The sequence below is a fragment of the Gouania willdenowi genome, chromosome 21 (genome assembly GCF_900634775.1).
Source record: "Gouania willdenowi chromosome 21, fGouWil2.1, whole genome shotgun sequence".
Taxonomy (NCBI): Eukaryota; Metazoa; Chordata; class Actinopteri; order Blenniiformes; family Gobiesocidae; genus Gouania; species Gouania willdenowi.
Genome location: NC_041064.1, coordinates 6,507,131 through 6,529,110, shown reverse-complemented (window position 1 = coordinate 6,529,110; position 21,980 = coordinate 6,507,131).

Genomic DNA, 21,980 nt, shown 5'->3' with positions numbered 1-21,980 from the left:
CTCACTAAATGTTCCTATCTGACTTATTGTATTAAAGTGTAAATCATACACAAATCAAATGTTTCTTTAACTGAATCAAGCACTGAGAATTATTAGTGGAAGTGTATAAAGGGAATATACAAACCCAATATTTATACAGCAAAAATTATAAAAAAATTCAAAATTTGGTAGAATGCGAAATAAAAAAATAAAATAAACATGTACAAATAACATTTAAAAATCTTACAAATCTGCAAATTAATTAACTAATAATAACTTGCGAGGAATAGCGATATTTGAAAGCCCCAAATTTCGAACAGGAACAAAAAAAAGTGCGTTTCAGTTCAATTCAATTTTATTTATATAGCGTCAAATATAACAGTCATCTCAAAGCGCTGAAATAAATATAAAGTCCATAGTAAGAAAGAAAGAACACAGGGTTCAGTTCAAAGAGTCAGACTATGGAATGATCTAAATGATGACACTTCATTATCAAGATCACTTAAAATGTTCAAAAAGAATGTGAGATGTATTAAATTGAAGAAATATGAGAAGTGTTTATAAATGAGATGTGACAATGACTGCGTTACAGTTTGGCTTTGTTTAATGCAATACATTTTTATAGAGGGGACGGAAGTTATACGTTTTCATTCTTTCTGCTCCTTTTCATTCATCTTTTCTTCATTTTTCCAATGTGGAGGAGAAAGAAATGAATTTTAATGTCCTGAATTAAATAAACAAATGGTTATCAAACACGGCAGCCTGTGAACTGATGCCTGTCCTCCTATTAGCAGTCTGGTTCGCCCGTTCACTCCGTCTGACTTGCAGGATGAAATGAAGAAATGCAACTTTTGGTAAAACACTAGTTGTCTAGTGCCTGGCAGCAGATGCATGTATAAATCAATGTGACTACATGGAGACGTCGCCACAGTCTGAGCGGATACTAAACAGATGATTAATCGAGCCCCAGCTTTTTGTAAAAGGTCAAATTGGTAAAAGTATGCATCGGTTTGAAGCAATTACCACCAATGATCTGGCCCAACCTGCAAAATTAGAGTTGTCATGGATACCTGCTGGGCAGGAAGAGGTAAATCTTGCCCTGCATGACATTATATGAAATGTATTCATTACGTCTGCTGTGCTTGTATGAGAAATGTGTTTCTCCCAAAGAGTATAACGGCGCAGTATTACGCTGGAAAGACTTGTTATCTCCATGTCGCTGCACAAAGGACACACACCTAATATTTAATTAAGCAGGATTTCCATTATCATATAATCTGAAATAAGCAGGACTTCAAAAAGAATAAATTGTGTGCACACAAAGTGATGTGGAATTATTGTATTGTGCCTGCTTTTGACATGGATAATGTGTTTTTATGATGTAATTATAACATTCAGAGATTTACTCCTGCCTTCGACTCTGTTGCCATTTATGTCAACTTGAAAAATCGCACTACTCTTCTCCTTGTTTAAAGATCAAAGCTTTTTCCTGCTGCTGTTCATCACTTTGGGATGGCAGAGTTGTGGATACGAAAACGCATTAGGCAGCACACTGACCTCAGCTTACATATCCTCTCCACATGAGCTTCAGGAGTTGACACGAGGCCCTTGGTCTAATTTTGTGTGGCCCCAAAGCAACTACTACACAAAAACTCACAAAATGACAACAAAACTATACAAAATGACAACAAGAACACACAAAAGAGCAACAAAAACACACAAAAGTAGTACACAGACAACTACAAAAAAAAAAAAAAAAAAACACAAAACGACTCTTGAAAAAACACAAAAGGGCAACGAAAACATACAAAAAAGCAACAAGAACAATCAAAGGACTGATCACTGTACAAAATAGCAACAAAAAGACACAAAATGACTCCAAAACACACAAATGACAACAAGGACACAAAATGACAACACACGAAATAACTCCAAAGATACATAAAATAACCCCAAAGACAGAAAACTGCAACAAAAACACAAAACAGCAATAATAATAATAATTAAAAAAACCAAGAAAAACTGCAAAAATGCCATAGAAACTCCCAAACACACAATGGAACCCATAAACATACAAAATGACATCAAAAACACAAAATAGAAGAAAAACTCAACATGACTCTGAAAATAAAAATGCAACAAAAACCCATTAAAAAAATACAAAAAATAATGGCAAAATATACAAAACAGCAACACAAAAAGAACAAAAACATCAAGGTTTGATACCAAAGAAAAGTATCAAAGCCTTTTTGTAGCAGGCTGCTCACATGTGTCAGAAAGGTTGAATTGTGAGTGAGTCAAAAGTTAATTACAAAACGCCTTTTGTCATGTCATGTTAATGTGCTGTATCTGTTGGTCCATGTTTGTGTTGTTTTTCTGCACTTTCTAGAATACATGCCATGAATGTTAAAATCTACAAATTCTATGAATTGCTCGAGCTTGGTAACCTTTGCCTGTGTGATGTGACCTTGGAGAGTGAAGTGGTCACAGATATGAAATACCTCGAGCTAATGTTCAGGTACAGTGCACTCTCTCTCTCTCTCTCTCTCTCTCTCTCTCTCTCTCTCTCTCTCTCTCTCTCTATTCTCTCTCTCTCTCTCTCTTCTCTCTCTCTCTCTATTCTCTCTCTCTCTATCTCTCCTCTCTCTCTCTCTCTCTCCTCTCTCTCTCCTCTCTCTCTCTCTCTCTCTCTCTCTCTCTCTCTCTCTCTCTCTCTCTCTCTCTCTCCTCTCTCTCTCTCTCTCTCTCTCTCTCTCTCTCTCTCTCTCTCTCCTCTCTCTCTGGGTTCATCTGTGACAAACAACCTACTACCTTTAGCCTTTGGGCCTGGCACAAGTGAAGTCCCGAAGGAAACCGATCATTTCAAATTGCACGTGTGACACCTCTGAGTGGGAAGCCTCAGAAAGTTTCTGTTTCACTGCACAGATATCTGACTGTTGAAACCAATGTAATAAACTCAACACACCATTAAGCAGCTAAAAGACGGGAAGTTAACTATATGTGGCATATAAGGCAGTGCATTATGGGTAAGAGACGGTAAAGGGTTATAGGTAGATGTGGAATAGCAACATGGTAAAGGACCACCTTAAGATACAGTCAGAATATGTAATGAGTGCTTTAAGCTGCTTAATTTAATAACTTCAAATTTCATCTAAATGTTCTTTCTGAAAAACCCTTTGATGAGGATTTATTCACAAACAAATGGGGAAGGTAGAACGTCCCACTCTCGTCTCCATGAAAAACAATGAGGTTTGTTAACAAATGCTCATGTGATCTGAACTTCGGAAAAGTGGTGTGCATTGCATTGTGGGATTTGGAGTCCCGTAGAAGAATACAAAGATGGCACAGAAGCAGAAAAATCTCTTTAAGAAGGGTTTTTACTTCATTCTGACTGTGATGTCTTGTGTGATTCACTTGACGTCATTTTTGTTGTGCTTTCTTTAGTGTGTTTCCTGTGAAATGCAGTCTCTCTAATTTCATCCGTATTCGTGTCCGTAGGAAAGACAAAATATCAAGTTTTTGGGGTCACACTGGCATCAGCTGTGGATGAGAACCACTTTTGGATTAAATATAGATGCGGTTTTGAAAAAAAGTCACTGTTACAACAAAAGTCATTTTTTGGTCACTGAGATTTTCTGAAAAGTGGAGCAAAGATTTTTGACGATCCTGGTTTGAAAAGAATCTCAAAATGACCTAAAAAAAAAATGACAAGCACATTTGTTTTGATGGTGAAAAAATTTTTGTTACACAACTTTAATGAAACCCATAAGAATTTCAATGTTATATATTTTTTAGTAAGAGGATGACAGCCAACAACAAGCCGGATGATGGACTTCCATGTACAGTCCTTTTGACCCTTAACGGAAAAATATTTTTGAGCAAAACAACAAGCTAACCTGGCAAGAGCCAGATTGATGTGTCGCCCTCCCTCTAACTTGAATTCTCCACATCGATCTGGGTCTGTGTCTGGCAAATCCTTTCAGAACCAGGGAGGGACATGAACAGAATTCTTGAAGCTGATTAAGCAAAGCGCCTGTCCACCATGGTTTGTTTTAGCCAATCACACGGTAACAAATGATGTCATCGGCATGCGCCGCAGAGACGCTGCTACAACAACAACAAGGCTCCGCTGGTGAAAACTTTCTTTTGGGATAGTAATACTGCGGTCAGTATCTCGTTGAGTGACTTTTGCCTTTTTTGCAAAACGAGTATGCGAGTTAAGGGCACGTTAACCATCCTCCTGCGTCGACATCTATTTTGATTCGGAGCTATGCTAATAGCGGTAGCCCAGATAGTTCCTCTCCACGCAACTGCACAGTTTTGCTTTGGCGCTGCTTGGTTCTAATTGCATCGGTTTTGAAAGTCAAAGGCAGGAACAGTACAAGATGGATTCTGGTGTTTATGAACACCAGGAGAATCCATCTTGCAGCCAAGGTTAACAACAAGCAGCTCTTGCATTATTTTGTATTCATCAGTTTTTTATGAAAAGGAAACCAAACAGAGGAGTCTCATAATCCTGCCAGTGAAATCAAGTCTTTGACTATCTTGGTTTGAAAACAGCCTATGGTTGCACTCAATCTGGACCTATCAGTTGTTGAGAAGATGTGGGCTTTCTCAAAAGGAATGGTATGAGTTTGAGCTCCTCTTTTTGAGTTGAGCATGCATGCTCTCTCCAGATGTGGGACTGAATATAAATACCTTGGTGTCATAATTGATGATTCCCTCACTTTTAAACTTTTCATTGACAAACTTGTGAGGAAATTAAAATTTAAATTGGGTTTCTTCTTCCGCAATAAGACATGTTTGTCTTTTGGTGTAAAGAAGCGCCTTGTCTCTGCCACATTCTTATCTGTGTTAGATTATGGTGACCTTTTTTATCTGAATGCTTCTTGTACATGTCTTCTGATGGTGGACTCTGTTTATCATTCTGTCCTGAGGTTCATCACAAACTGTAGAGCCATGACACATCACTGTGAGCTGTACTCTCGGGTGGGATGGCCTTCCCTGTACACTAGGAGGCAGTGTCATTGGTTTACTTTTATTTATAAGGCTCTTCTTGGATTACTGCCCTCTTACATCTGTACATTACTTACAAAGAGAAGCACGAACACTTATGCGCTGAGATCCAATGATCAGCTGTTGCTCACGGTTCCTTTTGCCCGCACAGAGCTGGGGAAAAAAGCCTTTGTACATGCAGCTCCTTGTGCTTGGAACATGCTGCAAAGAGACTGGAAGCTGACGGAGTTTTTATCCTTGAATGCCTTCAAAACGAAACAGAGAATTTGAGCCTGCCTCAGTTGTCTGTAATTGTTTTGTTTGATTCTGATGTTATCCTGTCATTTTAATGTAATGTAAATGTATTTCTATTCAGTGTGTTGTAACTTTGCTGCCTTTTGGCCAGGACTCCCTTGAAAAAGAGGTTTTTATTCTCAATGGGATTTTTTTCCTGGTTAAATAAAGGTGAAATAAAATTAAAAAAAACTAGTGCAGGCTTACTTCTGCACTATACCTTAAATGATAGTCTTTGAGAGTAACTTCATGCATGAGAGGGACTTTGTCTCCTTACATTGAGACTGCTCTAGATCAGCAACTTGCCATGTGTGCACCCCGTCTCTGCAATGTAATTCCTTCTTACTTTCTTTAATAGTAAAATGAAACAGAACCCATACACCAAGATAAATCCACACACTGAGTTTGTAAGTCTATTCTGTTCTTTGTTATGAAACCAATCACATTCTCAAACCAGGTAAAAAGCAAGCGAGGAGAGTCTTTGATTCTTCAATATCTCTGGTTTGTATGCATATTTCTTGTTTTATTCAAATCTCTAATACAACTGTGAGAGCCTTAAGGCCAAAACCTCCTCTGAAGGGATTAAGTTCAAAGGCAGGCAAGAAAATTACTCACAGACTCAGAGACTTCAGCCGTGTAGTGGGTCCTCTTAAAGCGACAAGACTTTATCCCCTCCCATAGGCAGGGAGCCAAACGTCGGCAGCTTTTTTCCTCTTGAACTGGCCACAAAAGACACACTCCATCCGTCTGATTGAGTTTATGACACTTTCACTTAGTCTCAGTTCCTGTAATGGTCTCTGTAAGATATGAAGGTACACAGTGGATCTGTTTACTGGATTTCTCCGTTGGGGATCAATAAAAGACATCTTATCTGGTTTAAACTTTCCACGTCACCACATATGCCTGCAAACTTTCTCAGGGGATTGTCTGAAAAAAAAAAACAATCTGCGAGATGCATTTCAGGTGATTGTAGCCAAAGATGTTAAAATACCCAAATAAAAGCAAACATCTACAGGTAATGGATACGGGAGAGTATTTTGGCTGCAATTTAATACATAAAGAGATTGTGACTGTGCATGTGTTGTTGTTTTGCTTATAACTGTCTAACAAGTCCAAAGTGGAGTCTACAAAGCTTTTACATGAAAAAGTAAAGGGGTGGCACAAAACAAAGGCTTTTTTTCCCCCTTCAAAGACATTTTCTCCATCATAACCAAACCTTTCTCATTAAATATCCATCTCGCACAAACAGGCCAAGTTCAAATTAACGCACCACTTTCTAAAAAAAATAAAAGGAAAGTTCGTGGAGAAGTAGAATTAATAAACGCTGCTTTTAAAAGCTTTTTCATTTCCGAGGCAATGTGCATATTTCCAACAACAAAAAAACAAACAACTTTTGCACATAAAAAGGAGTATAAATGTTCACTCAGGTGACAAAGGAATTAAAGTGTATTTTTAGGTTGAAACCACAGGAGCAAGACAAATCAGACACTGAACGCAATGTTTGGAAATGTCACGGCTTAGTAGAGAATCCTACCAAATTACATAGACTGAAGGATTACAGCAAGAGTGTCAATTAACACATGCACAATCGTCTGATAAGGGTTAGGCTTAGGTTAAACGACAGGTTAAAATGAAAAAAAGAAAAAAGTATTAACAAAAGAGGCAAACCTTTTTGGGTAAAACCTACTCGTACTTCGGGAGGAAACTGTAGAGTTTGCATGTTCTTGGTTTCTACGTTCATGTCTAAGAAAGCTAAACTGTTGGGTCTAACTGTAGCAGCACAACATCGCACTATTGCATCAAATTTGGAGACAGAACTGCAAATGACACATGAATGCGGAATAAATACTTAGCATTTAAAAGAACAGCGAGTTTCCTGCACAGAGTGAACTCAGCTGTGAGGTAAAATGTCATTTTCCAGCCATTTTCTGTAGAGGAATCCCTCATTAAGCAGCAATCACTAGATGGGTCGCGGTGCTTTACTAAAGGAAACGACCGACCTCAGTGATGATAAGCTCCTGGATTGCTTGAAAGGCTCCATCACGATGCCAGTGCCAATCATTCTGTTGAGTGGTACAGGATTTACAATGACAGTGAACTTGTGGAGCTGGAAGGCTTTTCTCAACCCTTTGAATTTGTTAAATTCATTTTTGTCAGAGAAATTCCCAAATTTCCCCCCCCCCATGAATGAATAATATATATATATATTTTTTTTTTTTTTCCAAGTCTATACAGTGTGTACACACAATTTATTTGAAATATCAAGACAAAACAATGCAATTCTGCGACACAACAAACCTTTGAAAAAAATACTATTTTAAAATTTAGAATAAGACATTATATAGTACAATACAACACCTACAGGTATAGTGCAAATGTCTCGAGGGAACAACAACAAAAATGGTGCAAAATCCAAAAGTAATGCAAAACAGTGCAATCAAAAGTTAAAATAAGACACAAAAGTGCAGTACAAGGAAATTTCTACTTTCTTGTTTGGTTTTACTAATCAGTAACACAAATCTTAAAACCAAAGAACACAATGTGCAAACAACACAATAGAAATATAATATAACAAGAATTAAAATAAAACAAATACAAACATGGGCAGAAGATTAGCAGGTATAGTTACATATTTTTAATTTTAATAGTAAATAAAGAGAAAACATGTACAGTGATTTTAAAGGGTGTGTTTCACGTTTATTATACCTTTTTAAATTCATTTTTAAAAATAATTAATTTTTAAAAACAATCAGCCGCCTGTGTTGCCTGTCTGGAAGGCCGGCCCTGAGTCCACCTATAAGTGGAAACACCTATGGAGTTGCCTTAGATTGGAAAAAAAAAAAAAATCAATTGAATTTGCTTCATCACTTAAACTCTCCATTCAAATCTGAACAGAGGCTTTTGTAATTTTCCGTTTTGTGAACAGTAAAAGTCTAATGTGTGTGTTTAAAAATGACTGGACTCCGGTCCATTAAAACCAAACTCTGAAGACCTCGCCGAAATCTTTCCCCGCTGAAGTTTATAATAACCTATTTTACATTTTCTTTCAAAAGAAGCAGAACACTAAATTAACGAATTCTTCCCTCAGATAATTCTAATGTAGTTTGACCAGTTTCTGTGGGAAAGTTACACTTTCCACTGCATTGATTTTTGCTGCTGTTAATTGAGTCTGAAAATTGAGTCAGTCCTTCATTTGTTCCTGATAAATGCTGATGATTAACGAGTCGCCAAAAGACTCAAAGAAACCACTTGGTCATTCGACACATCACTTCACTTCTGTTTGGGGAAAGAATATGTGGAAATGAAGGTACACGTGTGAAAGAAACATCATTTTAATGTTTTATTTATTACTGTTTCTGTCTATTTTGTAACAGATGTTCTCAACCTTGGGGTCGTGAGACACTGGGAGGGGGTCACCAGATGCTTTTCAGAAACTAAGAAGGTTTTTTTGAACAATGAGCCTATTTTTGCTTATTTTCACTTTTTTTGCAACTACACCAAACTTGCCATATGTGAACCTATTTATCACTTTTTATTTCCATATTTTTGCTACTTTTAATGCGTTTTTGCTACAGTACTACTATTTCTGCCACTTCTCCATCACATTAAAATGCCTTTCTGCACATTTTTGTCATTTTTAAGACATTTTCGGCACTTATAAACCCTTTCCTGCCTGTGGCGATCAAACTGTATTATTCATCACTGTAACTTCACGGTGTGATTGTTGTAAAAATATGTATCATATTGGTATATAATTTGTATTATTATTATTATTGGTATTATCTATCTTAATTTTTTACTACTGTAATGTGTGTGTATCTGATCCTTATTTTTAACAGTCTTTTACTTAATTATACACTTATTTAAAGGTTATTCTTTCTTTCTTCTTTGTTAAACGTTTTATTCTTTTATTTGTGATTTTAGTTTTCATAAAGTGGCTGTAACAAAAACAATTTCCCCCTGGGATTAATAAAGGAATTCTGATTCCTCCAGTTTTTCCACATATGTTGACCCATTATCTTCACCATATTTCATGCTTATTTTTGCCAATTTAACCACATTCACAATTTGCCAGTTTAAACTAATTGTTCCAATATTGAGACCATTTTTTGCTTATTTTTACCATTTTTCTGCAACTCCACCAAACTTGCCATATTTGAACTTATTTTCAATACTTTTTCTTGCCATCATTTTGTAAGCAAGGATTTACATCTCTAAGATGATGATAAAGTATGGCACAAATAATAAATTAACTGGATAACAGTGAATATTATTCAGATAAATAATTAAATGTGGCTATCACAGATTCATAGAACAATAGACCATTTTTCTGACTTTATGGATGGACCCCAAAAATCTTTCCCCTTAGATGGTCCTGTCTCCACATGACTGTTCTTCACTGATCATGTCTGTGTTCAACCACCTTTAGGTACAGTAGGGGTCACCAGTCTCTGGATCCTTCATTTTGGGGGGTCACAGGCTCTATAAACTCTAAATATCTCCACAATGATCACTTTTTCTGTGTGAGTCCGCCCCCCACACGTTGCCGTGAGTAGATAGGATGTGTAGCTTCATTATTTCATTCAATCCTATTCATTGTTAAAGATTGAACACTGCAGCACAGCCAGTTAGAAATGGGAGAAATAGAAATAGAGAGAATAATCATTTATAATCTCCTTAGTGTTTGTTTATTACAGCTTCATTGTATAAATATTAAACTCATGGGATAACAATAGTTGTTCATTAAACACTGATAGGGATTTTTTAATCTCGCTCAGTAGGAATTTATCCATTATGCTGCAAAATTACCCCGACCCGTGGCTTCAGGGTTTTACCTCTTATCACCTCATATAAAGTGAAAAGACATGTTTCTATATATAATTAGTTCCACCACATTCTAACCTCGGTTAATTAATATTTTCACATCTGTCTAAAGAATAAACAAATGGATTACATAAATTATTTTGCCTTCTTCCTAGACTCATTTTAAATAGATTTGAATACATGCACAATAATGGATATGCAGAGGCTTTTAACAGGGAGTGAGGTGAGGAATAATACATATTCATGATACCGTTTCTATGCATGCGAGGATGAAATAGAAAATCAATCCAAATGCATCTGTTATCATATAATAAATATAGAAAAAAAAGCATAATAAAGCTGTGCAGCATGGTCAGTATTCTGACATATCACATGTTTCCTGCAGCTTCTCATCATTTCAGCCTAGTCTTTGTCATTGTGAAGAAAAGTGTGTGTGTGTGTGTGTGTGTGTGTGTGTGTTGTCTTTCTTCCATTGAAAGTGCGCTATAGAATTTAGGGGTCGTAGGTGATTCTAAAGTGCTAACATGAGCCCATTCTGCTCTATTCAATAGGTTTAACCAATTTTGATTCATGCTAATAAAGGGTCACTACATTACAGGGCAACTGCGTTAAAATAGAATACGGAGCAATATTGCTGCTCAAACATAAAAAGTAGAATGGAAGGCCACAAATCACACACACATTAATTTCTGTAATGTAAATACAGGCAATATAACTACATTTTATGGCACAAAAAAATGGTCTTCTAAAATTTGATTTTGATCACGTTTGTCACAAATTTACAGAGTAGCCAGATTTTTATACTGCATTTTATTTGAACTAGATTTATATTTCAGTAAATGAAAGTTAGAATACAGATGATTAGTATTGTGTTGTAGTTTAGAAAAAGTGTAATAATAAAAAAATATGTAAAGAATACATTTTTTTAATCAGTATTTGTTAAATTAATTAGACATTTCAAGGGACCACATTTAAATTTGAAATGACCCCCAAGGATTAAAAATTGTGCACTAGTCAACCAACAATCTTTTTTTTTTTTTTTTTTAAATCCACAGAGAAAAAAAAAAATGCCTTTTCACACTGGTTCAGTTGTTCCGCATTAGGTCAAAGGTCAAGAGGGATAAACTCGCCATGGCTGACGTTGTAGGAAGCGAGTCTGACAGATTTAGATTATTTTACCCATTGGCGTAAACGTAGTATCGGTCTCCGAGGCAGAAACACAGAGTTAGCTGCTAAAGCTAATGCTGCTAAAGCTAATGCTGCTAAAGCTAATGCTGCAGATGAGCTGAAAATTCACTTTTTCCTGACTTTTCAAACTGTTTCAGCTGATGGTGTTACTACAGTTCACTTATCGACCTTGTGCACCTCCTTCAAATTTGTAAATTGAATTAAAAAAATAACTTAATAAAAATAATCATAGACCTGGTTATGGTGTAGCTTGTAAATTTACCGTTTCAAAGTGAGAACTCATACTGTCCTTTTCACACGTAAATCTCTCTTGTCCCATCAATGATAATAACGCATTTTATTTATAAGCACTTTTCAAAAAATCTAAAGCACTTTACTGTTGTTAAAACAATTACACAAGTCAGAAAAAGACACCGATAACAACAATGAAGTAAATACAGAAAATACATCATCAAAAGTTGAAAGCTTGGGAGAAGGAGTGTGGAAGCAGAGGAGGTCTGTCGCTTTGATACTGTTTCTCACATCGGTTTTTACAAAAGGGCATCATTCCCGAGTAGAGCCCTAATTCATCCAGGTAGTCTGTGTTTTCATTCACCAGGGGTCACCTGTGTGGAAGCGAGGGGACTGCCCTGCTTCCATACTGCTGCAGAGCTGCTTCCATCGGTTTTTAAAAGCGCTCGGATCGGCCAAAATTGGCATCAGCAGAAAACCCTCCGCGAGTCCGAATATGTGTAATATTAATAATATGAAGACTATTAAAAACCAACGATCTCTGGAATAATATTAAAAACTTTGTCAAATTGGAAATATCAACAGAGTGGATGAGTTTGTTTATAGTTTTATCCCTCTCGACCTATTACCCCCCCAGGTCGTGCATGTGCAGTTCCAGAGTGTGAAAAGGCTTATGAAAAAGACAGACTTGAAGTGGTGGGAGGGGCTTCAAGGGGATAATCAGGTTATTCAGATATTCACGTGCCGTGCCCATGGTACTGATTGGTTAAACATTGGTGACACCGTGCAGTGTTGAGCACAAGCAGCTGACAAAGCAGGAGCATAAAGAGAGAAACCAGGCAGTGATAGACGAGCGCAGAGTGATAGATTACAAATGTAATAATTTTCTCTCTATATATCTTTCATTGTTTAAAGTTGTTCACTGTACTCTCAGATATGTTATATTATACTTTGTTTTATCCCATCGTGGGGAAATTAACATGTTACAGCAGCCAAAGACACAAAGAGCAAGCACAAAAACTGAATACAAAAATGCAGGAAGAAAAATACATATTTTTTAAATAACAAATAATAGATATTAGCCAAGATAATATATAAATAAGCAGTAAGTGGGGTTTTACAATGAGTCATGGGTAATATTGCACATTGTAAGGCAGTGGAAGATAAAGAGGGAACAGAAAATGAATGGTTGAATGAAAGATACTTTCACAATGTACGTTTCATAAAGATATTCATACGTCTTTAAAAAATAAGAAATAAAATAAAAGACACAAATCGCTAACCATTACAACAAATCTTCAAATATAAAGAAAAATAATGTATTATTTGGTTTACAGTTGAAGTACTAATTTAAGAATCTCCCATGATCTGAAGTATCTAAAGAAAAATGGGTTTTCAATGGAAACCTTGTGTGTGTGTGTGTGTGTGTGTGTGTGTGTGTGTGTGTGTGTGTGTGTGTGTGTGTGTGTGTGTGTGTGTGTGTGAGCCTGAATAAACACGTCTGATGAACAGAAAGCAGTAAAACACTATGATTTCCTGGAGGAACCAATGATTCTGTCCAACCTTCACGGTCAGGAGCACTCTGCCTTTGACCCTGATCTGAATAAAGTGGTTTTATAAGACTGGCAGATGTGCTGTAAACATCAGGGCTCACTTCCTGAAAAGGGCTCGCTTTAGTGTTTATGGAGTTCAGCGATTTGAAAAAGTAAAATATATCAAAAAAAAAAAAAACCGTGAAACGTATTATCACATGATAAATGCACTCAACGTGATACTTCTGAAGCTGAAAGATCAAACTGTGTCACATACTTTAGGTCTTTATTTAACTTGTGTAAATCCCTTTAAAAGCGCACACCCCAACATCTTTAAGAAAATTTTTTGTCTGATAAAAATTGACATTCAGAAAGGTTCCTAAACTCAACTTAAAGCTGATATCCGGAGTTTTGAGAAATCTATGTTTATGTATGATTCTTTTGAAATTCATAAAAATACCTAACTAGTCTTTACTGTGGTCTACTGCCGGTGGTCATTCATATACATTAATGTATATAAGTCCCGCCTTCCTCCTATAGACCCTTATACAAATGATCGCCGAGTGCGCCCAGCCAATAGGCTTCGACTTCTTGTTTGTGAGACTGTCAGTCAAAGTGAATGTGGAACTGTGCACGGGTTGAACACAGCTCTTACCTTGCTTTGCTTGGTCGGTGCTGTCCTTCACTGCTGGAAGGTAGTGAACCTCTGAGCCTTGGCTCCGGCTGACGGCTCCTTCCAACACTCCGGTGTTGGCCCCGCTGCAAGCTCCTTGCCACAAGGCCGGTGCCTTGACATCGGCACGCCTCGCTGTCGTCTTGGTACCACTGCCCTCGGCGCCTACGGGCCCCTGCACACGTCGGCCCTCCCTCTGTGCTGGGTTTGCAGATTTTAAGTCAAAAATGTGCAATTTCACCATTATCTAAACATTGTTGTCTACGTGTCTGCCAATCAGAAAAAAATGCTGTTTATGTAAAACGTTCATGTAAAAGCTTGTTTTTAAAAAAAAAATCTGAATTCATCCTTTTCCCTTTATGTCAAAACTCTTCTGAACAACTAAAAGCATCGACTGAAAAATGCTGATTTCTCTATAAACATCAATGGCTTTGACTGTTTTACACATGCAACACAAACATGACTTATAGACTTTAAAAGGCTATCATTACATTTAACTACACCCCCCCCCCCCCCCCCCCCCCCCCCCCCCCCCCCCCCCCCCCCCCCCCCCCCCCCCCCAGCACATTATTGATTATCTTTAAGTTCACAAGCACCTAAATGGCTTTCTTGGTATTTCTACCTGCCCTCCTTTGTGTTTGCTGTTGGTTTTTAACTCATCTATTTAATTATTCAAGGGTATTATTTTCTACACTGAATCTATTTCCTGCATCAGCGATGCCCGTAATGTCTCCCAGAGGATTTTGATTGCGCCGTATTTTCACCTACTCTGTCTGTGACACACAACCTTCATAATAACGCCGTTAACCAAAGCAACACACATGCACTCTCACACACACACACAAACACACACACTAATCAATGTTTCAAAGGTTTACAGCCGCTAGCTGAATATACTAGCATTAAATACATTTCTGCTTCTGCTGTGCTCTTGTTTTTATTCAAATGCTGCAAAAATGTTACACCATTAGCACTGATTGGTTGAACAATAAAATATAAAATATTAATATATCGGCCAGAAAGATTTATCTGCTCCTTTCGCGTCAGTTTTCGAAAACCTTAGTTTGAATCCAGCCTTTTTGTTTGACTTCTATTGTAAAGAAACTTTGCCCCATTGTCGTCCTTTGAGCATTCATTTGTGAACAAGGAAGAACGCTTTCCTTTTAAACAGTTGTGATACGTTCCTCCTCCTCGACGGGTGCGTAACCACAACTTTTACCACAGCAAGGGCACAAAAATGTGATTGTCTGATCCAAGGGCCACATTAACAACATTCTTGATAGTATTTAGAATAATGATCGATCTGAGCACTTATACAAAAAAAAAAAAAAAAAACATTTTTTGTTGTCATGTGTATTTTTTCTGTGTTTTTAGAGGAATAGTGTATTTTTGTTGTTTTGCGTGTTTATAAGAGTCGTTGATTGTATTCTTGTTTTTTTGCCACATTATCATCATTTAGAATAATGAACAAACTGAGCATTAAAGCAGGCAAAAAACAAATGGTTTTTGTTGTCGTTTTGTGTGTTTTTAAAGTAATAGTGTATTCTTGTTCATTTTGTATATTTCTTGTTTTGTGTTTATAGGAGTCATTTTGTGAATTTCAGTTTTTTTTTTTAATAGTGATGTGTGTTTGTAGAGTCATTTTGTGTGTTTTATATATATTTATTTTGTCATTTTATGTTTTTGAAGTTGCGTTGAGTATTTTTTTTGTCACTTTTTGCATTTCTGGAGTTATTCTGTGTATTATGTTATGTATATTTTCATTATTTTTTATTAGCTGTAGTCATCTTTGGTGCTTTTTTTATACATTTTATTATCTGTGTATTCCTTATTCATTGTGTGTGTTTTTTTGAGTCCTTTTGTGTGCTTTTGGAGTTTAATTGTTTTATGAAATGTATTACTATGCTTAGTTTATTTAAGAGCCACAAAGAAACTTTCAAAATAAAAATTCTGTATAACACTAAAGCAGCCGCTGGTACAAAGTAACTGTTTGTCAGGAAGTGACGGACAATTTTCCTTGTTGTGTTGATGAATCTGACGTTCTATTTCATAATATTTTGTAAGATGCAACCTCTGTGTGTATTCCTCAGAAGCATTTATTTCAATCTGCCAATCCTGATTGGCCGCTGAAGTGTGTCCGTTGACCATGGTTCTGGAGGGACTTATGCTGCGTTCACACCGAAACGTTCTGCAGGTTCCGCAGGATCAAAAAATGGCCCCATTCGCTTCATATGCGCGTTTGAAGCAAAGCCCCGCCCACCACCGACACATCCAACTCGGTGAGTTTCACTGCCTGCTGAAGCAAGGAACTGCGCTCCTTTTTCTCCTCTCAAACATAAACCACCAGTGAAAAAAAGCCAGTGTGATTAGCGGCTAATGCTATCCTAGCTCAGTGCCACTTTCAAAGATGAAAACGACAGAACTTTTACCTGCTACTACCACCTCCTCTCTGATTCTCCTCCACGCCAAATGCTTCCTAGTCCGGTCCCAGGTTATAAAGGCCATGTCATACAGCTCCAGGTGGTCACACACAGCTTCTACTCAGACTGCACTGTCGCACAGGAAAGATTTCACATCTGGAACGCATCTATCAATTGACTTTGTAATTTGGTTTCAAGTCAAACCATTGGGAGAGGCGGGCCTGAAGTTCGTCTCTCTTAAGGCTGTCTTGTTGCTGGCTCTGGCGTGAGCCAAGAGGATGAGTGACATCCATGTGCTCTCGGCCCATCTGTCGTATGTTCAGCTCTTTTCGTGTGATGCGAGGATCATTTTGAGGCCCAACCGGTTGTGGGCTCATGTTCCACCATCAACCTTTTGGCCTTTTCTGCCTCACGTGGTGAGCAGCAGCCTCATGTGATGTGTCCAGTTTGTGCAATCCGCACTTATATGGACATAAGGGGCATCATGAGAAGCGATCAACTATTCGTCTCCTGGGCCAATCCTCGCAAGGGGAAGCCTGTTACTAAGCAACGCCTGTCACACTGGGTGGTGGAGGCTATTGCTTTAGCTTACACGAGTCAGGGTCTGGAGCCGCCTGAGGGTCTGCATGCACACTCGACTCAGGGTATTGCCACATCCTGGGCTTTGTTCAGAGGTGTGTCTGTTGGGGACATTTGTTCGGCGGCGAGTTGGACCTCACCCCTCACGTTTGTCCGCTTTTACATGCTGGACATTTCCGTCCCATGCGTGGCACGGGTGGTTCTGCGTTCCTGACATGATCAGAAGTTTGCCCTGTGGGCTCGATAAGCATGTCTGCAAAACGGGAGTTTCCATATCCCATAGTGAGACATCTCACGAAATATTCTGAAATAGAACTTTAGGTTATTTTCATAACCCCGGTTCTATGAGTGAGATGTCTCACCAGACAACCCCTCTTGCTCGAATGAGGAGAAGAGGTGCTTATTTTGAATGTGTGCGTGTCTGTCCATCTCCTCCTTTTATAGGAGGTGGGTGGGTCCCTAATGTACAGACACGCTTCACCAGCCAATCAGGATTGGCAGATTGAAATAAATGCTTCTGAGGAATGCAGACAGAGGTTGCATCCCATAGTGAGACATCTCACTCATTACTCAAAGAACTGGGGTTACGTAAATAACCGCAAGTTATGATGTCTTGACATGTCTTTATGATCTCCTATTTGCTGATAATTCTGTTGTTGTGTCTGTTTCAGTCGCTGAAGGGGAGTGATTTTGTTTTGCTCTGCTCGGTTTTATTCCACAGCCATTAGTGAAACAACCCAGACATACGGCTCTCCAGTTCTTTTTTTTTATTTATCATTTAAAGCCGAGCGTCAGTACATAAAGGCACTGAATTGAGCAATACATAGCAGAGCAACCGAAGAGTCTTTTTGTTTTGCTAAATTACATCAAATTGATCAAATGTAGGCAGCCATCAGCTGTCATCCAAGGCTCTGTTTTGGCTGGAAAGTTATTGAAAATGTTTGGAGGAAAAAGAAATGAGTCACCTAATGGATGATGGCCTGCTCGGCTTTAACAGCATTTTATCACAATCTGCTGTAGCGGGCACAGCGACGTGACCAAATCTGTTTTGTGTACTGTAGAGTTTCTGATTGAATTTGATATCCCTCTATGGATCACCACAGAAAAAGGAGCATTTTATTTCCAAATATTAGCGTTTTATATGCACAATTCTACCTGGGGGGAAACTTCTGGCTGTGGTTCAACTTTACACAGAGGCGTTTTACCTCAAAAATATGAATTCTTTTCCACAAAAGCTCAATCTGAATTAAACTTATGGGCAAAAACATCCAGTTTCATTAAAAAAGCCAGTGTTTAGATTATTATTGAGGCCTCAGGCAGAAACAACTTCATGCAACATTCAGGTGTTTATTAAACTTTTGCAGACGAGAAAGTCTAAATTAGAGCACAGAATATAACCTACCATCAATTTCAACTGTACACTATTACTGGTCAATGATGCTCTTTTCATGTGTAGACTTTTAAATACACACAAATATATTATAGTGCTTCCTGTCACAGGAGAGAAGAAAAATGAAGACATGCAGGAATAAAAATGACAAGTACATCAAATAGTCGTGCAAAGTGACTACTGTAACTGCTGCTGTGCCATTGCTTTAAAAATACATGTTAAAGAAACGAGCAAGGAATAAAGTTCAATTGAAAAGGAAGAGCGTACATCACTTAGACACAGACAGACTAGAGCAGAGGTTCTCAACCTTGGGGTAAGGAACCTATTTGGGGTTGTGAGACATTGAGAAGGGGTCTAAGAATATTTTTTAGCCCATTTTTGCTTATTTTTACCCATTTTCTGTAACTGCACCAAACCTATTTTCATTCTTTTAACGCATTTTTGTTACATTACTCTCATTTCTGCCACTTCTTAATCAAATTGTAATGACTTTTCTGCACATTTTTCCACTTTCAAGATGTTTTTGGCACTTATAAACTCTTTCCACCACCCTTTTCACCTAATTTCACATATGTTGACCCGTTATTGTCACTTTTATCCTCTTTTCGCCATATTTCATGCTTTTGACACTACTATAATAACACTTTTCACCACTTCTTCCATCTGTTCTTGGTCACTCTAATTTGCATGGTTTTTAGAATCCCATTTAACAACCCTTGTCACCATTTTGGTCACTTTTAACCCATTTTTTTTCTACTAAAACAAATGTTTACATCTTTAAGATGATTATACATTAGGGTGCAAATAATAATACTAAACTATCTGGAAAACAGTGGATATTATTCAGATAAATAAATGTGGTTATCACAGATTCATAGAACAATGGACCATCATTTTGCTGACTTTATGGATGGACCCCAAAAATCTCTCCCCTTTATTCCCCCTTATAGATGGTCCTGTCTACACATGACTGTTCCTCAATGTTCATGTTGATTTAAGTCAAGGTTTAGTACCAGTCAAGCTTTCTGACTTCCAAACCAGATAAAAAGAAAACCTTAACACAGAACAGATGCCAAAGCAATTTGTTCCAAAACTGACACAGAAACACAGAAGCCTGAGATAATAAATTGTAAACACAGTCATTTCCCACTCAATTAAAACTCTCAGTGATGCAGACTGAGTGATGATAGAATTAAAATAACTCATTTATTATTACTCAGATAACAGAGCGCACTTAGAGTCAACAGTTCATTCACTGGACATCATCCCAGCCATAGTTCAACTAGTCTGAACAAACATGTAATAACCCTGACAGTCAGTAGAATAAAGATTATGATTAATGTATTTTGCCTTAAATCCTGGGTTTCATCATAACCTGACTACGGAAGAGGATTAGGGCCAAAATAATTTTGGGCAAATCAAGATTAAAGTTGAAATTTCTAAAAAATAAACTCAAAATACAATATTATGATAAAATCAAAGGTTTGGTAATGAAGTCAACTATGGAAGCTGACAAGGGCCAATTCCTTATATACAACAAACAACAGATTGTGGCCGTCTACAAATGCCATGTATCGATGAATGCGATAAACCAGCGATTCTCAACCGGTGGGTCGAGATTCAAAAGTGGGTCGTAGACCTGCACTGGGTGGGTCGCCGACAGCTTGTCAAAAATAAATACATAATTAATGCTTCTATGGTTGGTCTTTTATCTTGAAAGACTACTTTTCTTTTGACAGGCATGCTGTGAAATGCATGTTGCACAGGAAAATATACAGGTTTATGTTTTAAAAATAGATTATACATGTGTTTTTAACAGCTAAATTTGGTTGGTTGAATTCTTAAAAAAAAAAAAAAAAAGTGGTACATACGTGTACTTCGGTAACCGTGCCAACAGCACAGGGGGTTGTCCGTACGGCCAGCAACCGCACAAATAGACACTTTCTTTAGCAAACCATTGACTTGAATTGGCCCTAATTCTCTTCCGTACCTGATGAGGACTCAAATAAACTATTAATACAGGAAAGTGGAGAACAGATACATTTTTCTCAACAAAACACTTTTTAAAATCACTTTGCTTTGAAAACCAATATAATACAGTGCAAACTTGCTTTGTGTGTGTGTTAGTGTGTACAGTGAGAGGAAAAAAGAAAAATCTCCCAGAAACTCCTCCACATAGAGGACGCAGCTTGTCCATTGTTATAACTCTTAGAACTCCTTTCTCACATTTTTCAGACGTGGCAGTGGAACGCAGACTTGCCTGAAAGATTTTGCGTCATTCTCCGTCTTTGATGTTTCAAATTTCATCACAGAAGGAAAAATGGGATTATTCAGTTTTTTTATCTTAAAAAATTCTTCCAACTGATTTGAACAAGTTTGGGCGCGATTATTGGAAGCTTGTCGTTCTTATACATCACTCACTGTATCCTTTATATTCCCCAATTAGAAATAACTGTGATAAACTGTTACTTGAAGGGTTGAATATTATATATTTAGCTACATATTTATTAGTTTTTCTGACTCAAAGGAAATTGTGCAAAAGAATTCAAGGTCACAAATTGAAACCAATGCTTCAAAGCTTTGCCCCAACATTCCCATCACTGGGAATCACAAATGCTGTAGTAATATTCTCATTGAACATTCTAATGGTTGCCTGGTAACACTTCTTACATCTGCCATTACCGAGCGTTGCTATTGGACGTTGGATTCCAAGTCGGACTGTGAGTTTTACACTGTGAACAAAGTTAAAAAGTACAACAGAAAATCTTTGATATTCTTCAAAATGGAAACCAAACACATGCCTGCATTGATGAACACCCACAGTGCCCTCTACTGGGAGAAGACACTAAAAACACTAAACATTAAAGGAGCCTCAGTTTAAGGCTGATACTTTGTGTTCATTTTCCACTCTCCATTTCTAAGTACCCCCTGTAGTGCCATGGTGTACCCCCATTTCAGAAACACTGCTTCACATCATCCTATTCGGCCCGCAGCAGAAAGCGAAATTCCCCTCACACTAAAATAGGTCACAAAATCAATTAATTGGAAAATGAAGATCCTGCAGAGACTGATATCTGTCACTTATTGCTTTGATATCATCAGTGTCGTACATGTTTTTATTATTTTTTTAAACATAGAAGTGGAAACTAGAGCACAGTAACGGTTACATTTCTCATTTTCTTGCCTACAATATGTGGCCCACTTATGATAAACTGCTCCGTATTTGACCCCTGAACTAAAATGAGTTTGACACCCCTGGCAGGATGTGTTGTTCATCAAATTAGTACACACATGGTGCAAACTGGTGGCCCCAGGGGCCAAATGCAGCCCTTAATCTAGTTTTGTGCATCCCCAAATTAAACGCATAGAATTACAAAAAATTACCAAAAAACAACTGAAAATGACACAAAAAAGATTATAAAGACCATATAAATTTGACGATGTTGGTGCAACGGTTAAAGAATCGGAGGGTTCAAATCCAACCAGGGCCATCACTTGGCCTTAACCCTTACTGCTTGTGTTGTACAACGCTTTGGATACATATTTCAGCAAAATTAATTTGTAATTAAGAATAATGTATGTAAAAAAAAAACAGAGCAACAGTAAAATTACAAATATGATGACCATATAAAATGACCGAAAAATAAGCAAAGAATAACAAAATGCCAAAAACTACAACAAAACTACACATGATTACTCCAAAAAAAAAAAAAAAAAACACAATTCGACAAGAAAAAACAGAAAAACAACAAAAATACAGAAAAATGACTCATAACACACAAAACAACTAAAATAATACAAATAATACAAAATTAATCCAAAAACAAAAAAATACAACATTTTGTTCCTTTTTTAATTATCAGATTATTATTATT